This window comes from Balaenoptera borealis (assembly GCF_965194805.1).
Source record: "Balaenoptera borealis genome assembly, chromosome: 1".
Lineage (NCBI taxonomy): Eukaryota > Metazoa > Chordata > Mammalia > Artiodactyla > Balaenopteridae > Balaenoptera > Balaenoptera borealis.
In genome coordinates this window covers 54666683-54687734 of record NC_138860.1, presented here as the reverse complement: position 1 = coordinate 54687734, position 21052 = coordinate 54666683, and the positions used below count along the sequence as shown (strand labels likewise).

The 21052-nt window shown below is 39.7% G+C and overlaps 1 protein-coding gene and 1 pseudogene across 9 annotated transcripts in view; one reads left to right on the top strand and one right to left on the bottom strand.

The window, feature by feature from the left end:
* Nucleotides 1-2229: 2229 nt before the first annotated feature.
* On the bottom strand, nt 2230-10199 carry LOC309631443 (small ribosomal subunit protein uS2 pseudogene; annotated as a pseudogene). Its single transcript has one exon. The product of its transcript is annotated as a small ribosomal subunit protein uS2 pseudogene (transcript).
* A 158-nt stretch (nt 10200-10357) lies between these two features.
* The window catches only part of PAPPA2 (pappalysin 2), a 432894-nt gene continuing 422199 nt past the window's right edge, over nt 10358-21052 (top strand). For 6 of the 8 annotated variants that reach the window (XM_082355819.1, XM_082355818.1, XM_082355824.1 and 3 more), the window contains exon 1: nt 19893-19965. The gene's annotated coding sequence lies outside the window, so the exon portion shown is untranslated. Of the gene's footprint in view, nt 19966-21052 lie in introns of all 8 variants that reach the window. The other 2 variants (XM_082355821.1, XM_082355820.1) reach the window with 2 other exon arrangements.

Sequence of the window (21052 nt, the reverse complement as noted above, 5' to 3'; positions counted from 1 at the left end):
CCAGAATGCATTGCTATATACAACTTTGGGATCCCATGAAGTGATAATGTGTGATAGGAAGAGAACTGAACCTGGTGTCAGGAGATCTGGAATCTTGTTAGTGCCACAAACTCATTGCTTTTTAGCTCTTTGAGTCTCAGTTTCCACAATCAAAAATGAAGGAGTTAGACTAGATCATGTCTAATAACTCAGTTCTATCACTTTATGATTTTTTTCTGGCCACTTGTGTCATCTTTCCACTCTTTATTACCATGACTTTAATTGGCTCTGGCATGAACTCTCTGAGGGATGACATTTTCAAAACAGTTTGCTGCTGGAATGCAGATGATACTTTTCCAGGGTTGACACATATGCATTTCTTTGTGTGACCTCTGAAACCCAGCACAGAATTTTCCATCACAGTCTGCCTGGGATTGATCACATGCTTCAGGAGAGGCCCATCCAGGATAGCTCCTTTGTAACAGATTTTTGGATAGAAATCATTAGGTTCACCTTGTGCCCAGATAATATTGAAGGCTGGAAGGAAATCAGCTGGTTGGAGATTTTTTTTAAATGTATTTACTCCCCTAATACGAAATCCTTGAATTCAGCATACAACAAAAAGCAAAGAGTAATAATGAGTGCATTATACACGCATATAACAAGAAATTCAACAATTAGAATGTCTGTAAACCAGTTCTACAGGATCAAATGCTGTCAGTACATAATGTGAATGTTTTAACATAGGGTGTAAAGCTCAAAGACAGAATCACAAGGCTAAAAAGAACTGTATGAAGATATCTACGTTTCCTTTTCTGAAGTGTAAATGAGCCTCAATTAAGCCATCTTCAGTGAAAGATTATCAGTGTTACACCTAATCAAAAACCAACAGAGAATCTACAACCCTCAGGAAGAAGCACTTTCTCTTTTTCTTCATAGTAATTCAATGTCTGGAAAGCCTTCCTGTCACCACTGTCTCCATTCAGGGGAGGTATTAGGCAGGTAACTAGTACAGAGACACAAAGTCAGCCTCCTTCTCCAGTCTCTGTCATCCATGGTCTTACCAATTCTTTCTTTAAAATGCCACCCTAATCTCTTCTCTGTCTTTGTCACACCTAACCTGCTTTGGTTTAGGCCCTTGTCATTTCTAATCTGGATTACTGTAATTGTCTCTTCATTCAGTAAACTCCAGCTCCATGACAAAAGTAGAAACATGGGACTCAATGCAAGATTGATATTCCCAGCCACTATAAAATTTCACATTCTCTTGTAAGCATGGGAGGTAAGATTGACCAGCAATGGTCTGCCAGGCATGTATAAGGGAATTGGAGAGGGATGGAAATATTTATACAATGTTGGGTACATCTGTACCAAAGACTTGAAGAAAGATACCTTGGTACCGTGAATGATATAGTTTCTGTATTCCTGGGCACTTGTATGGACTTAAGGGAAGGTGTGAAGTTAACTGGGTTCTGATCAGAGGTTATGACTCATCCTGTTTTTTCCTACACTAGTCAGGTGGTACTACTTCCTTTTCCTATCTATTTTTCAGGATTTTGTTTTGGCCCTGGGATTGAGCTCACACAGTCCTGCCATACTTTTCTACATCAGATGCATTAGCTTAGTTTTTCTACCACTTCAATCTCATACTCCTTTAGTCCATCCTTTATATTACTGCTAAAGTCATTTTTTTCTAAAATGCAAATATTTTCATGTATTCTCCCACTCAGCATCCTTCATTGGTTCCCCACTGTCTTCAAGGTACCATCCAATCTTCTTCTTGGAATAAAGGTGGCCTTTTATTATCTAGCTCTTGCTTACCACTCCTGCTTTTCCTTCATTATGCCTTCTTGCCCTTGTGCATGCTCTCATCTCAGTCTTGTATACCTGTTCACCTCCTGGGACTTGGCTGATTCCAGCTCATCCCAAGAGTCTCTGGTACTGGAAAGTCATTTCTAATCTCCCTTCATACTCTTAATTATGCTGATCTCAGTGAGGTTCCATTCTTTACTCCTGTGAGTTCCCACAGAATCCTGAACTTGTTTCTATTATAATAGTCATCACACAGTATTACAATTATTTGTTTCTTGTTTATCCCTGGCCTGGTTGGAAGCTTCTTGATGCCTAGATCTTTGTTTCATTTTTATATCTCCTGCTGTAGCAGGAGATTGGCCCATAGTGGATGATCAGTAAGTGTGGGTTGGATAAATGAGATTGAAGACCTTCCTAGGAGGGTTATCTACAGGAGGCTTGTTTTTTTTTTTACCAAGTACAAGGTTTAACTAGACAACCTCTAAAGTTCTTTCTAGCTCTTAGATACATGATTTTATGCTATATTGGGGGCCTTGAGATAAAATTCTCAGAAAGTAGCTGCTTCTACATAACACACATTTTTCTTGTTAGGGTATTTAATTTGGTGATTTTGATCTTTTATGTGGTTCAGTTCACAGCATGAATCCTCTTTTCAAAAGGTTCTTCTAATTCAGTCATTTAACTGACAAATAATTTTCATTATCTTTGTTCAAACAATTTGATTAGATGTATTACTCAGTGATTTTATTCTGTATCTCTAAGATCCTATCAATGTACTTGCAGTGTCTAAGAGTTTGATAGGGAACAGGAATTAGGTGTGGGTTGAAAAGACATAGGCAGACATAGTCCTAAGAGTAAACCAGATCTAAGGATCAAGGTTCAAGAGCCAGAATTCAGATGAGCAGTCTGACAGTGTCACAGACATGTTGTCACAACCTGGCAGTGGAATAAACCTGGGCGGAGGAACAGAAATCAAGAGAGCATAGAACCCTCAGTACAGAGCAAGACAGGACCAATAGCCTAAAGTCTTAGCAGGTAGAGATAGAGGAAGAGCTGGGAAAGGGTCAGGGACAAGAAGGAAGACCAAAGCAGGAGCGAAAACAGATTCAAAGAACAAAACCTTGACTCTGAGGTAGAATCTGACCCGGTCAGAAGATTCTTGATGCTCTTTGTATAGCAGAAATTAACATCAGCTTTGCTGTAGGTAATCTGAGGTTAGCAAATAGGAGCAGAAATTGACTATTGGAGTCCTGTGGCATTTCTTATGGTACTTTTACTTGTTTTATAGTCTCTTACAAGCATATCTACTGTCTCTTGTTACACAGTGAACTCCTTGAGAACGAGGACCATGGTTTTCTCTCTATTACACTGAGTGTAGTACTTTGCATATACCTGGTGCTCAGTAGTATGTAATGAATTAAGTTACAGCAGTTAGGAATTACATTATTAATGCTCCCTGGAGAATACTGAGTGGCTCTAGTGATTCCCAGAATGTTCATTTAAGCCATCTGTAGATTCAGTTGTTTTTAATGCCAGTCACTGATTTTTTTTTCTGGGTAATTGAATATTTAAGGTCTGTGTGACCCTGGAAAATAAGTAATGCTCTTAGGAGATGTATTGAGATCTCTAATGAGTCAAAAAAAAAGAGTAAGTTTTCTTGGGACAAGATCCCTGTCAGAGTGCCTCCCTATTGAGTGAGAATATCAGATTGTTTGCTCATAAAAGGATCAACAGCTGACACCAGTGGAATAAGTTTAAGATTCAAATTTATCTCAATGTCTCATAATTTAAAAAGAATCGTGTTGAAAACTCTGTAAAATTTAGAAATTCAATATGGTGAATCAGTTTCTGCTTTCTTGATAAAGTATCCTTCTGCTTTTAAGACTGTACACCTCTGCAGCCAGAACGATATTCTAGAAGGAACAGCCATTTGGAAACACTGAGTTTTCAGAATCTTATGTAATACACACTTATGATACAGTATCAAATTTAACCCCGACAAATGAGTACTGGAGCCTCATAAGGGATGGCTCACATCTGATTTTTTTCTGCATCTATTTCTATACCAACTGGAGTCAAAACATCCTTCTACTTGCTTGGCCTTCCTAATTGTTTTCAGCTTTTTTTTCCTCCTTGCTAAATGATGAAAATAATCCAACTTTATAGTTTTCCAAGGTCAGTATGGTGGCCCTATATAGAGAGTGAATTGAGATTAAGAATTCAGTTTTAATTCTGGGAGCTTGACACAAAATTGGTTTAATTTAATCTATTTGATTTTAGTTCTTTAATTTCCTGATAAAGGAAATTTAATTTTCACCTGCTGGATTTTGCTGATTACCCTTTGCCCTGTCTTGTGCTAGGCAAAATTCCAAGATGATTTGGAGTCCAAAGTGTTGGATTGGAGTGTCATTTTCACCATTCATTAGCTATGTGAGTGTGGGTAATCACCAGAGGCTTAGTATTCTCACTTGTAAAATAAGAATAAAAACCTCTTGCCCTGGGTGGATTATGTATGTCAAGATGTTTTGACAGCACCATGATCATTACCTAAATTTTTGCTTTATTTATTTATGAATGGAAACTCTCAGAAAGTTAGTTCCTCTACTGTCTTAACTTTTAACCTGGAATCCTTAAGGCAAAACTCAATCAATGTTAACCAAAGACAAATAGAAAATAAAAATCATCATCACCATCACCACCCTCAACATCACAGTACAAGGTGTACAGGGATAAAAAACCATATCAGGCTAAGAGAAAGGCCCTCTACTGCTTGGAAGAACAGATAAGCCAGCAGTGCTTTTTGCTATGCAGAATCAATTCAGTAGAAAACTACCTACTTTGGTATGATTTGAGGGGTAGTAAAAGCATTTCTGTCCTAAAATAGAATCCTGCTAATGACCTACAGTAGAAAGTGAAAAAAACATGGGAAACTGGGCTAGTTTCACATACTTTGTGAGACTTCCAATTGTCTTAGGGATCTATGGGGTCTGGGGACAATGTCAGAGGTGAGACTTAGGGTTTCAATCATCAGCAGCATTTTAAAAATGGGATTTCAAATTTATATTCTCTGGGTTTTTTTTGTTTGTTTTTTTTTGGCATCTACATGGAGGAGGTGAAAGATGTAGGGGAACGCTACAAGAAGATAACAGAACTTTAGAAACTATGACCCCAAAACATTCTTCTCTACATGTTCCATTGATTAGTGATTGATTGTAGATGGGTAATATGATATGATGGACAGTAACCTGGCCTGGGGTCAAGAGATCTGGGTTCCAGGCTTGTCTTTACTATTAAAAAATTTTGTTTTGCCTTTTAGTCCTTCATAACTCTGAGGCTCGGTTTCCATTCTTTTGAAGTAAAGGGGTTGAATAAATAGCCTCTTAGTTTCTTCCTTTGGAAAACATTACTGAGCTCTCTTTTTTTTTTAATTAATTTATTTAATTTATTTATTTTTGGCTGAGTTGGGTCTTCGTTGCTGTGTGCGGGCTTTCTCTAGTTGCTGCAAGCGGGGGCTACTCTTCCCTGCGGTGTGCGGCCTTCTCATTACAGTGGCTTCTCTTGTTGAGGAGCACGGGCTCTAGGCACGTGGGCTTCAGTAGTTGTGGCGTGCAGACCCAGTAGTTGTGGCACTCAGGCTCTAGAGTGCAGGCTCAGTAGTTGTGGCTCACGGGCCTAGTGGCTCCGCGGCATGTGGGATCTTCCCAGACCAGGGCTCGAACCCGCGTCCCCTGCATTGTCAGGCGGATTCTCAACCACTGTGCCATCAGGGAAGCCCCCATTATTGAGCTCTTGTTTCTTGTTTAGTACTATGACACAAAATAAATAAGACACAGACCCTACCCTCAAAGAGCTTACAGACTAATAGGGCAGATAGAAGGGTAGACAAATGTGTAGTAAAGGAATACTAATATTAAGCTAAATGTCTGTCTAGGTCTCTTCTAATTCTAATGTTTTATTATTTTAAACTGTCTTATAAAATACCAAGGGTTAATTATTAGCAATTACCAGAACAATTTGACTTTCTTGTAATTTTGTCAGGGCTTCTATTGTCCAGTGACCTTCCTATTCACTGAAAATCATTTTTGACAATACGTCACTGCCTGTTTTAGATATTTTTACGTAATGCAATGAACTTTCTTACTTAAAAAGGGATTATTTTAATGTACTTGACCCATATTATTCATACCATTATATGTCACCCCAGATTCACCAGGATGCAACAATAAAAATAACAATAACAATTATTGCTAATACCACTATTAATTATTCATGTTAGTGTCATCCACTAAAGTCATTCCAGAATTTTCCGGGTAGATTTAGGCAGTTTCTCTTCCATACTACCATCTCCTTACCTATCTTCCTCTTCCTTCTTTCCTTCCTTCCTTCTATGCTCACAGTGTTACTACAATTCTTTATTATCTTATCTCCTCCACTAAAATATAAACTCCTCCAGGGTGTAGGCCTCTTACCTATGTGAATACCCTGGCACATAGCGCAGTCTCTGGGCACAGTGTAGATATTCAATGCATGTTAGTTGAATTAAAGAATGAATTTGATTATCTTAACTATCGCTCTTTAGACAATGCAATGTTTTAAATCATAATTTCTTATTGGACATCCAACCACATTCTGCCTTTAGGTACTTAGGCATTATTCCATTTGAGGACTTATGGACATTATACATCTGTTTATGTTTAAAGAAAGGGACTTCAGTTGAATGTCATTTTACAGACTTTCAGACTGGCTTCTTCTTTCTTTTTTAAAAGGGTTTCTTTCTCTTTTTGAAAGAACACACTGTCTCCATAACCTGAACCATCCAGCCCCAATTCTCCTCTCCCCCACCCTCATGCCTACTTTCACTGGCACACATATGATGCAGCACCATTTTGGGGCAGAATTTTATAAAGAGGAGGGACACTGGATCCATTCAGGTGGTGGAGAGGTGAAAGAACAGCTCATGTGTTTCTTTGTTTTCTGTCATTTTTTCCTCTCCTCATTAAGGCCTTTAAAGACAGCCTGTGTGAAAGAATCTGAAGGCTAAATTTGACACCATGGGATACCCAAGTAGTAGTGGAGTGGGGGGAGGGGTTGGATGTGAAGATGTGAGGAAAGAATTTGGATCCTGAACCAGCTTCAGCTCAGTTGCCAACTGATCAAATGTCCCTTTGGTTCCCTGAACTTATCCATGAAATTTGTATCTTGGAAAAACTGCATTTGAACTTGGCAGGACACAAGTTTTATGTTTATCAGAGTCGAGTTTTAAGTGTTTTGTGTTCTCTTTCCCCAAGTGCTCCATGTGTTCTGAATAATTCTACCTTCTCCCCAATCCACAGTAGCGAAGAAATGCTGCTCAGGGTATGGAAAGATCAAAAAATATTAGCTTCAGAACTTGTCTAAGTTTTTTTCCATTGGCCAGGGGCAATGCCAGATTCCCCATCCATTCTGGACATGGACAAGCCAGTAACATCCACATTAATCTAGATTATGTTGACTTCATCCTGTTCTGACAACATGTAATATTATGTGTCTTGTTTAATCACACAACAGAAGGACACTTCTCACTGAGTCATTCACTCAACATATTCCAACTGCGGAACATTTGATCATGCTTTTAATATTTATGTGGTGCCATGAATGTACATGACAGGGAAATCACACTTGGAGGGAAAAAAAAGGTTGTGCTCTTAGGAGACTAGTGTGGAGGAATGTACTCTTTCAAGCAAGCAGAAAAGTTTGAGATCAACTCAGAAGAGTGAGCAGGCATATTTAAAATTCACCTTAGTGCAAGGTGTCATTGAGATTCATTTAATCATGCAAAAAATATTTATTAACTATCTACCTTTGTGGGCACTGTGCTAGGTGTTGGGGCATAAATTCTATGCCCTTACAGAGCTTAAGAAAAATATTGAACAAGTGACTATGAGTGTGAAGAGGGTCATAAAATAGATTATATAGAGACAGCATATGCGATATACAGAAGTATAAAACAAGAAGAGCTAACCTTCATCATGGGGTTGATACCTTTTTGGAAGTGATATTTTATTTATTTAAAAAATTCTAAGTGTTTATTACCATGAATTTTCTCAAAGTGAACACATGGGTGTAACTACCCAGATGAAGAAGTAAAGCATCACCAGAACTCAAGAATCCCCCATAATGTCCTTTCCCAGCCACAACCTCCAATACCCAAAGGGAACCAGAATCCTATCACTAAATATTATTTTTCCTAATTTTTGTAGTTTTTATAAATGAATTTCTACAACATGTACTCTTTTGTGGTAGCTTCTTTCACTCAATGACGATCACTCATAGCTGTTGCATGTGGCTGTAGTTCCCTGATTATCACTGTCATATGGTATTACACTGTATAAATACATAAGAATTTATCCATTCTACTTTTTTTTTATTTTAAATTTTAATTTTTTGGCCATGCCATGCAGCATGTGGGATCTTAGTTCCCCAACCAGGGATCGAACCCGTGCCCCTTGCATTGGAAGCGCAGAGTCTTAACCACTGGACTGCTAGGGAAGTCCCTATCCATTCTACTTTTGATGGACATTTGGATCTTTCCCAGTTTTTGGTCATCATTCCTGCTGAGAACATTCTTTTATGTTTGGTGTGCATCTAGTTGCATTTCTTTTCTCTTTTCTTTTCTTTTCTTTTTTATTGAAGTATAGTTGTTTATAATGTTGTGTTAATTACTACTGTACAGAAAAGTAGTTCAGTTATACATATATATACATTCTTTTCTTAAAATACTCTTTTCCATTATGGTTTTTCATAGGATATTGAATATAGTTCCCTGTGCTATACAGTAGGACCTTGTTTATCCATTCTATATATAAAAGGTTAATCTGCTAACCCCAACCTCCCACTTCATCCCTATCCCAACCCCCTCCCCCTTGGCAACCACCAGTCTGTTCTCTATGTCCGTGAATTTGTTTCTGTTTTGTAGATAGGTTCACTTGTGTCATATTTTACATTCCACTTATAAATGATATCATATGGTATTTATCTTTCTCTTTCTGACTTACTTCACTTTGTATGATAATCTCTAGTTGCATCCATGTTGCTGCGAATGGCATTATTTCGTTCATTTTTATGGTTGAGTAGTATTCCATTGCATATATATACCACATCTTCTTTATCCATTCATCTGTTGACGGACATTTAGGTTGTTTCCATGTCTTGGCTATTGTGAATAGTGCTGCTATGAAATAGCGGTGCATGTATCTTTTTGAATTATAGTTTTGTCTGGATATTTGCCCAGGAGTGGGATTGTTTGATCATATTGGTAATTCTATTTTTAGTTTTCTGAGGAACCTCCATACTGTTTCCCACAGTGGCTGCACCAACTTACATTCCTACCAACAGTGTAGGAGGGTTCCTTTTTCTCTGCATCCTCTCCAGCATTTGTTATTTGTAAACTTATTGTTATATGTAGACTTATTGTTATTGTATTTAAGAAACTGTTTATTTTCCGTCAACCTATTTCCATTTTAAGAGTGTGGAAGAACAGCTTAAGATGACTCACTGGTTGTTCCTACCCATTCAGTGGCCTGAGCAGTGGGAGCTGCAGACCAGTCTTCAGTGGCAGGCTGGGCACTCCAGTCTTCAGTGGGAAACGGCTGAATAGGCACAGAGGGCACCTGCACACATTCGGACCAGTCTTCCACCTCAGGTTGAGAAGCAGTAAGCTCAGGATCTGGAACAGACCATTCACTCTGAAATTCCTCCTTGGTCACAGCTTTCTTGGCTGTCACCTGCTCTTCCTTTTCAATCTCTTCAGGATCTCTGTAGAAGCAGAGATCAGGCATGACCTCCCATGGTTGTTCACGGGAGATGGTGTCGCGCATGCGCAGAACATCCTGGGCGAGCATTCACCACATCAGACCCACTGACTGGGCTCCCTTCTTGTTGCATGGGATGGCAATGTCCACATAATACAGAGGAGAGTCTGTGTTACACAAAGCAATAGTAGGCAGGTTAATGTAAGAGGCCTCTGTGAGAGGCTGGTGGTCAGCTCTGGGATCAGTAACCACCAGAAGTCTTGGCTCCCTGAAGGCTGCCTGGTTCTGGTCAGTGAAGGTTCCAGGAGTGAAGTGGCCTGCAATAGGAGTGGCTCCAGTGGCAGCAGCAAACTTCAGCACAGTTCGCTGGCCAGTATTCCTGGAGGGTATGACACTGACATCAGCTGGGTTTTCAATGGCAATAATGGGATGAGCTACCAACAGAAGCTTCTCCCAGGTTCTCTTCAGATTTATGATGTAGATGCCATCACTTTTCCTTTTGTAGATGTACTATTGCATTTGGAAGTCAAGGTTGCTGCCACCTAAGTGGGTTCCTGCTGCAAGGAATTTGAAGACATCCTCCTCCTTCATTTGCAGGACATCAAGGGCTCCAGACATTGTGGAAGTTTCCCTTTAAGTTACGATGGGAGGGCTAGAGCTTCAAGATGGCGGAAGAGTAAGACGTGGAGAAAAACTTCCTTCACAGAAATACATCAGAAATACATCTATATGTGGAACAACCCCTACAGAACACCTACTGAAAGCTGGCAGAAGACCTCAGACCTCCCAAAAGGCAAGAAGCTCCCCACGTACCTGGGTAGGGCACAAGAAAAAAGAAAAACAGAGACAAAAGAATAGGGATGGGACCTGCACCAGTGGGAGGGAGCTGTGAAGGAGGAAAGGTTTCCACACACTAGGAAGCACCTTTGTGAGTGGAGACTGCGGGTGGCGGAGGGGGGAAGCTTCAGAGCCACGGAGGGGAGTGCAGCAACAGGGGTGCAGAGGGCAAAGCAAGAGAGTCCTGCAGGGAGGATCGGTGCCTGCAAGCTCTCACCAGCCCGAGTGGCTTGTCTGCTCAAATGACGGGACAGGTGGGAGCTGGGAGCTGAGGCTCTGGCTTTGGAGGTTAGATCCCAGGGAGAGGACTGGGGTTGGCTGTGTGAACACAGCCTGAAGGGGGCTAGTGTGCCACAGCTAGCTGGGAGTGTGTCCAGGAAAAGGTCTGGAGCTGCCAAAGAGGCGAGAGACTTTTTCTTGCCTCTTTGTTTTGGGGTGCGCGAGGAGAGGGGATTAAGAGCACTACCTAAATGAGCTCCAGACACAGGCGCGAGCTGTGGCTATCAACGTGAACACCAGAGACGGGCATGAGATGCTAAGGCGGCTGCTGCAGCCCCCAAGAAGCCTGTGTGCAAGCACAGGTCACTATCCACACCTCCCCTCCCGGGACCTGTACAGCCGCCACTGCCAGGGTCCCGTGATCCAGGGACAACTTCCCTGGGAGAACACACGGCACATCTCAGGCTGGTGCAATGTTATGCTGGCCTCTGCTGCCACAGGCTCGCCCCGCATTCCGTACCCCTCCCTCCCCCCCAGCCTGAGTGAGCCAGAGCCCCCGAATCAGCTGCTCCTTTAACCCCATCCTGTCTGAGCGGTAACGGATGCCCTCAGGCGACCTACACGCAGAGGCGGGGCCAAATCCAAAGCGGAACCCCGGGAGCTGTGCGAACAAAGAAGAGAAAGGGAAATCTCTCCGTGCAGCCTCAGGAGCAGTGGATTAAATCTCCACAATCAACTTGATGTACCCTGCATCTGTGGAATACCTGAATAGAGAACGAATCATCCCAAATTGAGGCAGTGGACTTTGGGAGCAATGATATGTATATATTTTTCCTTTTTCTGTTTTTCCGTGTGGATGACAGGGTCTTGGTGCTCCGGCCAGGCATCAGGCCTGTGCCTCTGAGGTGGGAGAACCAAGTTCAAAACACTGGTCCACCAGAGACCTCCCAGCTCCACGTAATATCAAATGGCGAAAATCTCCCAAAGACCTCCATCTCAACACCAAGACCCAGCTCCACTCAGCGACCAGCAAGCTCCAGTGATGGACACCATATGCCAAACAACTGGCAAGACAGGAACAAAACCCATTAGCAGAGAGGCTGCCTAAAATCATAATAAGGTCACAGACACCCCAAAACACACCACCGGATGCGGACCTGCCCACCAGAAAGACAAGATCCAGCCTCATCCACCAGAACACAGGCACTAGTCCCCTCCACCAGGAAGCCTACACAACCCACTGAACCAACCTTAGCCACTGGCGGCAGACACCAAAAACAATGGGAACTATGAACCTGCAGGCTGTGAAAAGGAGACCACAAACACAGTAAGTTAAGCAAAATGAGAAGACAGAGAAACACACAGCAGATGAAGGAGCAAGGTAAAAACCCACCAGACCAAACAAATGAAGAGGAAATAGGCAGTCTACCTGAAAAAGAATTCAGAATAATGATAGTAAAGATGATCCAAAATCTGGGAAATAGAATGGAGAAAATACAAGAAACGTTTAATAAGGACCTAGAAGAACTAAAGAGCAAACAAACAATGATGAACAACACAATAAATGAAATTAAAAATTCTCTAGAAGGAATCAATAGCAGAATAACCGAGGAAGAAGAATGGATAAGTGACCTTGAAGATAAAATAGTGGAAATGACTACTGCAGAGCAGAATAAAGAAAAAAGAATGAAAAGAATTGAGGACAGTCTCAGAGACCTCTGGGACAACATTAAACACACCAACATTCGAATTATAGGGGTCCCAGGAGAAGAAGAGAAAAAGAAAGGGACTGAGACAATATTTGAAGAGATTATAGTTGAAAACTTCCCTAATATAGGAAAGGAAGTAGTTAATCAAGTCCGGGAAACACGGAGAGTCATGTACAGGTTAAATCCAAGGAGAAATATGCCAAGACACATATTAACCAAACTATCAATAATTAAATACAGAGAAAAAATATTAGAAACAGCAAGGGAAAAACAACAAATAGCATACAAGGGAATCCTCATAAGGTTAACAGCTGATCTTTCAGTAGAAACACTGCAAGCCAGAAGGGAGTGGCAGGACATTTTAAAGTGATGAAAGGGAAAAAACCTACAACAAAGATTACTCTACCCAGCAAGGATCTCATTCAGATTTGATGGAGAAATTAAAACCTTTAGAGACAAGCAAAAGCTAGGAGAATTCAGCACCACCAAACCAGCTTTACAACATATGCTAAAGGAACTTCTCTAGGCAGGAAACACAAAAGAAGGAAAAGACCTACAATAACAAACTGAAAACAATTAAGAAAATGGTAATAGAAACATACATATCGATAATTACCTTGAATGTAAATAGATTAAATGTTTCAACCAAAAGACATAGACTGGCTGAATGGATACAAAAACAATACCCATATATATGCTGTCTACAAGAGACCCACTTCAGACCTAGGGACACATACAGGCTGAAAGTGAGGGGATGGAAAAAGATATTCTATGCAAATGGAAATCAAAAGAAAGCTGGAGTAGCAATGCTCATATCACACAGAACAGACTTTAAAACAAAGACTATTACAAGAGCCAAAGAAGGACACTACATTATGATCAAGGGATCAATCCAAGAAGAAGGTATAACAATTGTAAATACTTATGCACCCAACATAGGAGCACCGCAATACATAAGGCAAATACTAACAGCCATAAAAGGGGAAACCGACAGTAACACAGTCATAGTAGGGGACTTTAGCACCCCACTTTCACCAATGGACAGATCATCCAAAATGAAAATAAACAAGGAAACACAAGCTTTAAATGATACATTAAACAAGATGGACTTTATTGACATTTATAGGACATTCCATCCAAAACCAACAGAATACACTTTCTTCTCAAGTGCTCATGGAACATTCTCCAGGATAGATAATATCTTAGGTCACATATCTAGCCTTGATAAATTTACAATAATTGAAGTTGTATCCAGTATCTTTTCCGACCACAATGCTATGAGACTAGTTATCAATTACAGGAAAATATCTGTAAAAAATATAAACACATGGAGGCTAAACAATACACTACTTAATAACCAAGAGATCACTGAAGAAATCAAAGAGGAAATCAAAAAATACCTATAAAGAAATGACAGTGAAAACACGATGACCCCAAACCTATGGGATGCAGCAAAAGCAGTTGTAAGAGGGAAGTTTATAGCAATACAATCCTACCTTAAGAAACAAGAAACATCTCAAAGAAACAACCTAACCTTACACCTAAAACAATTAGAGAAAGAAGAACCAAAAAACCTCAAAGTTAGCAGAAGGGAAGAAATCATAAAGATCAGATCAGAAATAAATGAAAGAGAAATGAAGGAAACAATAGCAAAGATCAATAAAACTAAAAGCTGTCTTTTTGGGAAAATAAACAAAATTGATAAACTGTTAGCCAGACTCGTCAAGAAAAAGAGAGGACTCAAATCAATAAAATTAGAAATGAAAAAGAAGAAGTTACAACAGACACCGCAGAAATACAAAGCATCCTAAGAGACTACTACAAGCAACTCTATGCCTATAAAATGGACCACCTGGAAGAAATGGAAAAATTCTTAGAAAAGCACAATCTTCTGAGACTGAACCAGGAAGAAATAGAAATATAAACAGACCAGTAACAAGCACTGAAATTGAAACTGTGATTAAAAATCTTCCAACAAACAAAAGCCCAGGACCAGATGGCTTCACAGGTGAATTCTATCAAACATTTAGAGAAGAGCTAACACCTATCCTTCTCGAAATCTTCCAAAATATGGCAGAGGGAGGAACACTCCCAAACTCATTCTACGAGGCCACCATCACCCTGATACCAAAACCAGATAAAGATGTCACAAAGAAGGAAAACTACCGGTCAATATCACTGGTGAACATAGATGCAAAAATCCTCAACAAAATACTTGCAAACAGAATCCAACAGCACATTAAAAGGATCATGCACCATGATCAACTGGGGTTTATCCCAGGAATGCAAGGATTCTTCAATATACACAAATCAATCAATGTGATACACCATATTAACAAATTGAAGAATAAAAACCATATGATCATCTCAATAGATGCAGAGAAAGCTTTTGACAAAATTCAACATCGATTTATGATAATAACCCTCCAGAAAGTAGGCATAGAGGGAACTTACCTCAACATAATAAAGGCCATATATGACAAACCCACAGCCAATATCGTCCTCAATGGTGAAAAACTGAAATCGTTTCCACTAAGATTAGGAAAAGACAAGGTTGCCCACTCTCACCACTATTATTTAACATTGTTTTGGAAGTTTTAGCCACAGCAATCAGAGAAGAAAAAGAAATAATAGGAATCCAAATCGGAAAAGAAGAAGTGAAGCTGTCACTGTTTGCAGATGACATGATACTGTACATAGAGAATCCTATAAGATGCTACCAGAAAGCTACTAGAGCTCATCAATGAATTTGGTAAAGTAGCAGGATACAAAATTGATGCACAGAAATCTCTTGCATACACTAATGATGAAAAATCTGAAAGTGAAATTAAGGCAACACTCCCATTTACCATTGCAACAAAAAGAGTAATATACCTAGGAATAAACCTAACTAAGGAGACAAAAGACCTGTATGCAGAAAACTATAAGACACTGATGAAAGAAATTAAAGATGATACAAACAGATGGAGAGGTATACCATGTTCTTGGATTGGAAGAATAAACATTGTGAAAATGACTATACTACCCAAAGCAATCTACAGATTCAATGCAATCCCTATCAAACTACCAATGGCATTTTTCACAGAACTGGAACAAAAAATTTCAAAATATATACGGCAACACAAAAGACCCTGAATAGCCAAAGCAATCTTGAGAAAGAAAAACGGAGCTGGAGGAATCAGGCTCCCTGACTTCAGACTATACTACAAAGCTACAGTAATCAAGACAGTATGGTATTGGCACAAAAACAGAAATATAGATCATTGGAACAGGATAGAAAGCCCAGAGATAAACCCACACACCTATGGTCACCTTATTTTTGATAAAGGAGACAAGAATATACAATGGAGAAAAGACAGCCTCTTCAATAAGTGGTTCTGGGAAAACTGGACAGCTCTATGTAAAAGAATGAAATTAGAACACTCCCTAACACCTACACAAAAATAAACTCAAAATGGATTAAAGACCTAAATGTTAGGCCAGACACTATAAAACTCTTAGAGGAAAACATAGGCAGAACACTCTATGACATAAATCACAGCAAGATCCTTTTTGACCCACCTCCTAGAGAAATGGAAATTAAAACAAAAATAAACAAATGGGACCTAATGAAACTTAAATGCTTTTGCTCAGCAACGGAAACCATAAACAAAACAAAAAGACAACCCTCAGAATGGGAGAAAATATTTGCAAATGAAACAACTGACAAAGGATTAATCTCCAAAATTTACAAGCAGCTCATGCAGCTCAATATCAAAAAAACAAACAACTCAATCCAAAAATGGGCAGAAGACCTAAATAGACATTTCTACAAAGACAATATACAGATTGCCAACAAACATATGAAAGAATGCTCAGCATCATTAATCATTAGAGCAATGCAAATCAAAACTATAGTGAGATATTATCTCACACCAGTCAGAATGGCCATCATCAAAAAATTTACAAACAATAAATGCTGGAGAGGGTGTGGAGAAAAGGGAACCCTCTTGCATTGTTGGTGGGAATATAAATTGATACAGCCAGTATGGAGAACAGTATGGAGGTTCTTTAAAAAAGTAAAAGTAGAACTACCATAGGACCCAGCAATCCCACTACTGGACATATACCCTGAGAAAACCATAATTCTAAAAGAGTCATGTACCACAATATTCATTGCAGCTCTATTTACAATGGCCAGGACATGGAAGCAACTGAAGTGTCCAATGACAGATGAATGGATAAAGAAGTTGTGGCACATATATACAATGGAATATTACTCAGCCGTAAAGATAAATGAAATAGAGTTATTTGTAGTGAGTTGGATGGACCTAGAGTGTGTCATACAGAGTGAAGTAAGTCAGAAAGAGAAAAACAAATACCATATGCTAACACATATATATGGAATCTAAAAAAAAAAAAAAAAGTTCATGAAAAACCTAGGGGCAGGATGGGAATAAAGACTCAGACCTACTAGAGAATGGACTTGAGGCCACAGGGAGGGGAAGGGTAAGCTGGGACAAAGTTAGAGAGTTGCATGGACACATATACACTACCAAATGTAAAATAGATAGCTAGTGGGAAGCAGCTGCATAGCACAGGGAGATCAGCTCTGTGCTTTGTAACCACCTAGAGGGGTGGGATATGGAGGGTGGGTGGGAGGGAGATGCAAGAGGGAAGAGATATGGAGATATATGTATATGTATAACTGATTCACTTTGTTATAAAGCAGAAACTAACACCGCATTGTAAGGCAGTTATACTCCAATAAAGATGTTAAAAAAAAAAATTTTACAATGGGAATCCAGAACAACTCCGTATGGACCCCTGTCTGTGTAGCACAGAAAGCTACTTGTAGACTTTTAATGATGGCCATTCTGACAGGTGTGAGGTGATACCTCATTGTAGTTTTGATTTGCATTTCTCTAATAATTATCGATGCTGAACATCTTTTCATGTACCTATTGGCCATCTGTATTTCTTGTAGTGATATTTAAACTGATGCCTGAAGGGTGAATAGGACTTAGCCAAGGTTTGAGGGCATTGTGTGTGCGTGTGTATGTGTGCTTGCACACATGCGTGTGTGTTAATACAGGGGAGTGGTTCTGTCTTATATCTGAGAGCAAGGTCAAGGGAGTAATGAATAGGATGGGCAGGACAAAGGCTGTTGGTGGAAAGGAAATGGAAGCATATGGTTGGAAGATTTCAGTGAGCATTTTCATTGTTTTAAAGGTGTCAGGACAAGGTTTTGAGAATCCTTGAAGAAGTACTCTAGGAACTATGTGATTGAAGTATTTCCCACATTCATGAAAACTAGAAAATAAAGCTCCCTGAGGGAAGAACCAGGTCCTTCCATTCACTCATGAAGTCCCCAAGGTTACTGAATACCCAGCTCATAGTTGAGGTTTTTTAAAAAAATATTTATTTATTTATTTAGATTGTGTCAGGTCTTAGTTGCGGCATGCATGTGGAATCTAGTTCCCTGACCAGGGATTGAACCCGGGTCCCCTGCCTTGAGAGCGTGGAGTCTTATCCATTGCACCACCAGGGAAGTCCCTCATAGTTGACTTTTAATAAATATTTGTTAAATGTACAAATGAATAAATGAATAAGTAAGAGGATGAATGATTATCTCGAAAATTATCTTGGTTGTGCCTTCAGCCAGATTTGCTTTGCCATTTTCCCAGAGTTACTTGGAGACCCTTGGAAGCTCTGTAAGTAGCCCTGCTCTGCTCAGCTTGGTTCTAGAACTTATCTCATAAAGCAGCTTTGAACTTCCCAGGTCTGTTTCCATTCTGACCTAAGTCTTTGGAACACACTGTGAGTGCAGATGTCTAATCATGGAATAGTAAAATGCTCTGTGGTTAGGGACTTAACATGATAGCAAAAAAGAGGTTTGCCATCATGATTGGTCCCTTGTAAATTCTCTAAATATTATTTCCAAGGGTGATCTTTTAAAATCCCATAGATCATCTTAGATTATAAAGACTGTCTTTCAAGGAGATCATGATAGTTTAACTTATTATGGTGGTGGGAACCAACATTTTTGTAGTAACTTTCAGTTTGCAGAGTGTACTAGGGTACAGTCTCAGTACTTTATTTCATTTTGGTATTGTTACTATCTCTCTTGGACTCATGGGAAAACTGATGTTCAAAGGTAATTTGCCCAAGATCACAAAATAGCAAGTCATAAAGACAGGACACACACCGTATTTTTCAAGGAGTTTTTCTTTTTTTTTTTTTCACTAGTGTTTCAATAAACTTCTAGTTTGGGGACTTATATCTCAATCTTTAGTTTCCTTGTTTGCAGCTATCAAAGATAACAGTCAGCTATGCTAGAACTATTTCTTATGATTATGGCTTTATGTTTTATATCTGGGGACATAATACTTAAATTTAAAGAAATGAATGTTTCCATAATAGCATAATTTTAGGTGTCATGGTAGACTTATTAAAGAAATGTCCTTGTGTAAAAGGGCCTTTTCATGGTCCTCAAATTTTATGAGAGCACAATACAGTGGAAAAAGCACTAAGTAGGAGCTAGAAACCCAGGACAATCCACTGAACTTTCGGTCTGAGTCTCTTCCTTCATAAAATAAACCTACTATTGTTCCATTTCATCGCAGCGTGGTTGTGAGGATCAAGTGCTGAAGTTTTTCTGGAAGAACTTTGTACACTGTATATTACAATGCATGCTATCATACCTTATGGTTGTCTAAGTATAAAAATGCATTAAAATGTGTCAACTCACCTTAGTAAATATTTGTTTGAGAATAAAAAGTTCAATTCAGAAGTACTGACAACATGATTTCTAATTTCCCTGTTGGCTAACCGGTCATGTTATTTAAACTGTTCATCTCTCTGCCACATACATGGTTAACAATAAACAATCCCTATAACTTTCATGTACAATGTACTGACAAATGGGAAAACAAGCTGGAAAAGGCTTTGAGGAAGGCTGTGCTATGGGATTACGACTGGTCTTTCCAGGTACCTTTTGGTGAGCACAACATATGTTTCTGCAACATTTAAGGAAACCTTTCCATCTTCTCTCCATGATGAGGGGCAATGAATCTAGTCCCTTTTCTTCTAGGGATCAGAAAGGCAGATAGGATATTCTGGAAAATGAAATTCATGAGGAGGGACAGAAAATACATGGATATAAGGAGGTGGCATTTAGGGAACAGACAATTTGGTCTTCCTACAGGCCAGGATGGTAGAATAAAAACAATAAAGCAGAAGGGAGAATTACATAGGAGAGGAAGTTGGGGCAAGAAAGGAAACGCAGCCAGAACCTGAGTGGCGCAGTGCCTTAACAGGGAAGGCAAGTAGTTTAAATTGTTTCCGGAAAACACCGAGGAGCCAGGGAAGGGGCTTATTCAATTAGCATAGTATAATAAGAGTATAATAAGCATAATAGAATGTCCCCATGGTAAAGGGTGGGGAGCAGCAAGTGTTAAGTGCAACATAGTCTTATAAAGCTTCAATTTGGTGTCATCATTTCATAAAGAACTTGTTATTTCTCTTCTTCCCTCTTTCTTTGAATAAACCTCCTTGAAGAACAAAACTCACAAATACACCAACAGGATGGAATTTAGAAAAACTGGAAATATGGCACCAGATTTTAAGTACCGTAGTAGGTAAGTTTTTGTTTTTGTTTTTTAAATCAGATTAATGTCAAAGGAAATGATATCTTTATAACTGCAACTTGGATTAGTCAAAGAGTGTTTTCTCAATGCCATTCTCCCAAAGTACATAGGAAAACCAACCAAAGCTAAAGTGGAGGATGGGAGGGGCTTGATGTAAAGGTCCGGTTCCTGTGGCACCAGAACTCCACGTGTTGAGGAACTCTTTTCTTTTTTAATCAACTAAAAATATTTTATTATAAAAGCATTTCATGCATACAGGAAAAATAAAGAGAATAATGTGTATCCACCATCTCAACCACATGTTGAGGAACTCTTGTCTAGATTCCTGCCGAAACCTTCCCTGTTAAGTCCTGTGTGTGAATGCTGGCCTCCACCTTAGCACCCTGCTTCTCCTTCCTGGGAAGGAGATCCAGGCAGGCTGCACCTTTCTGAGTGCATGAGCAAGCCGCTCCCCACCACCCCACCCTTCCCTCCTGCAGTGGTAAGCCCTTTAGAAGAATGCTGAGGTTTGAGGCCTCCACCCCAAGGTACCCAACAGTAACTTCAAGGAGCTAATGAGTAAAGTACAGTAACAAGAGCAAATCCCAATGAGCTTATTAAAAAACTGAACCGCAACTTTGGCAAGGGCAGAAACTGTTGTCTGGGACTTGTTCATCGATTTTGCCTTCATATATTCCCCACCCACCCTTTTAGAACAGAGAGATTAGCAACAAAAGATAGATCTTCAAAGCTCCACACATCTGTGATTTACGCTCCACCTTGGAGACCTTAGGAAGACTTCTCATTGGGACTGTACAGGGTTCCAACCAATCTCTGTTCCAGCTGACCTCCTGGGACTTTTGCTGTGGTGTGTGTGGAAAGCGGAAGCGGTCTGATCCAACTCCCATTTCTTTTGTAAAAGCTCCTCTGTAATCGCTTTGGACTTTATGAAACTCTCCCCACACCAAAAGCAAAGAAACAGTTTCAAGTGCAGTAACTCTTCTCTCATGGGAATATGTATCACAAACAGCATGGGATTACCCCCAAATTGCCTTTTTCCTTCCCTGGGGGAAGATCGTGTTTTCAGAACTCTTACAGA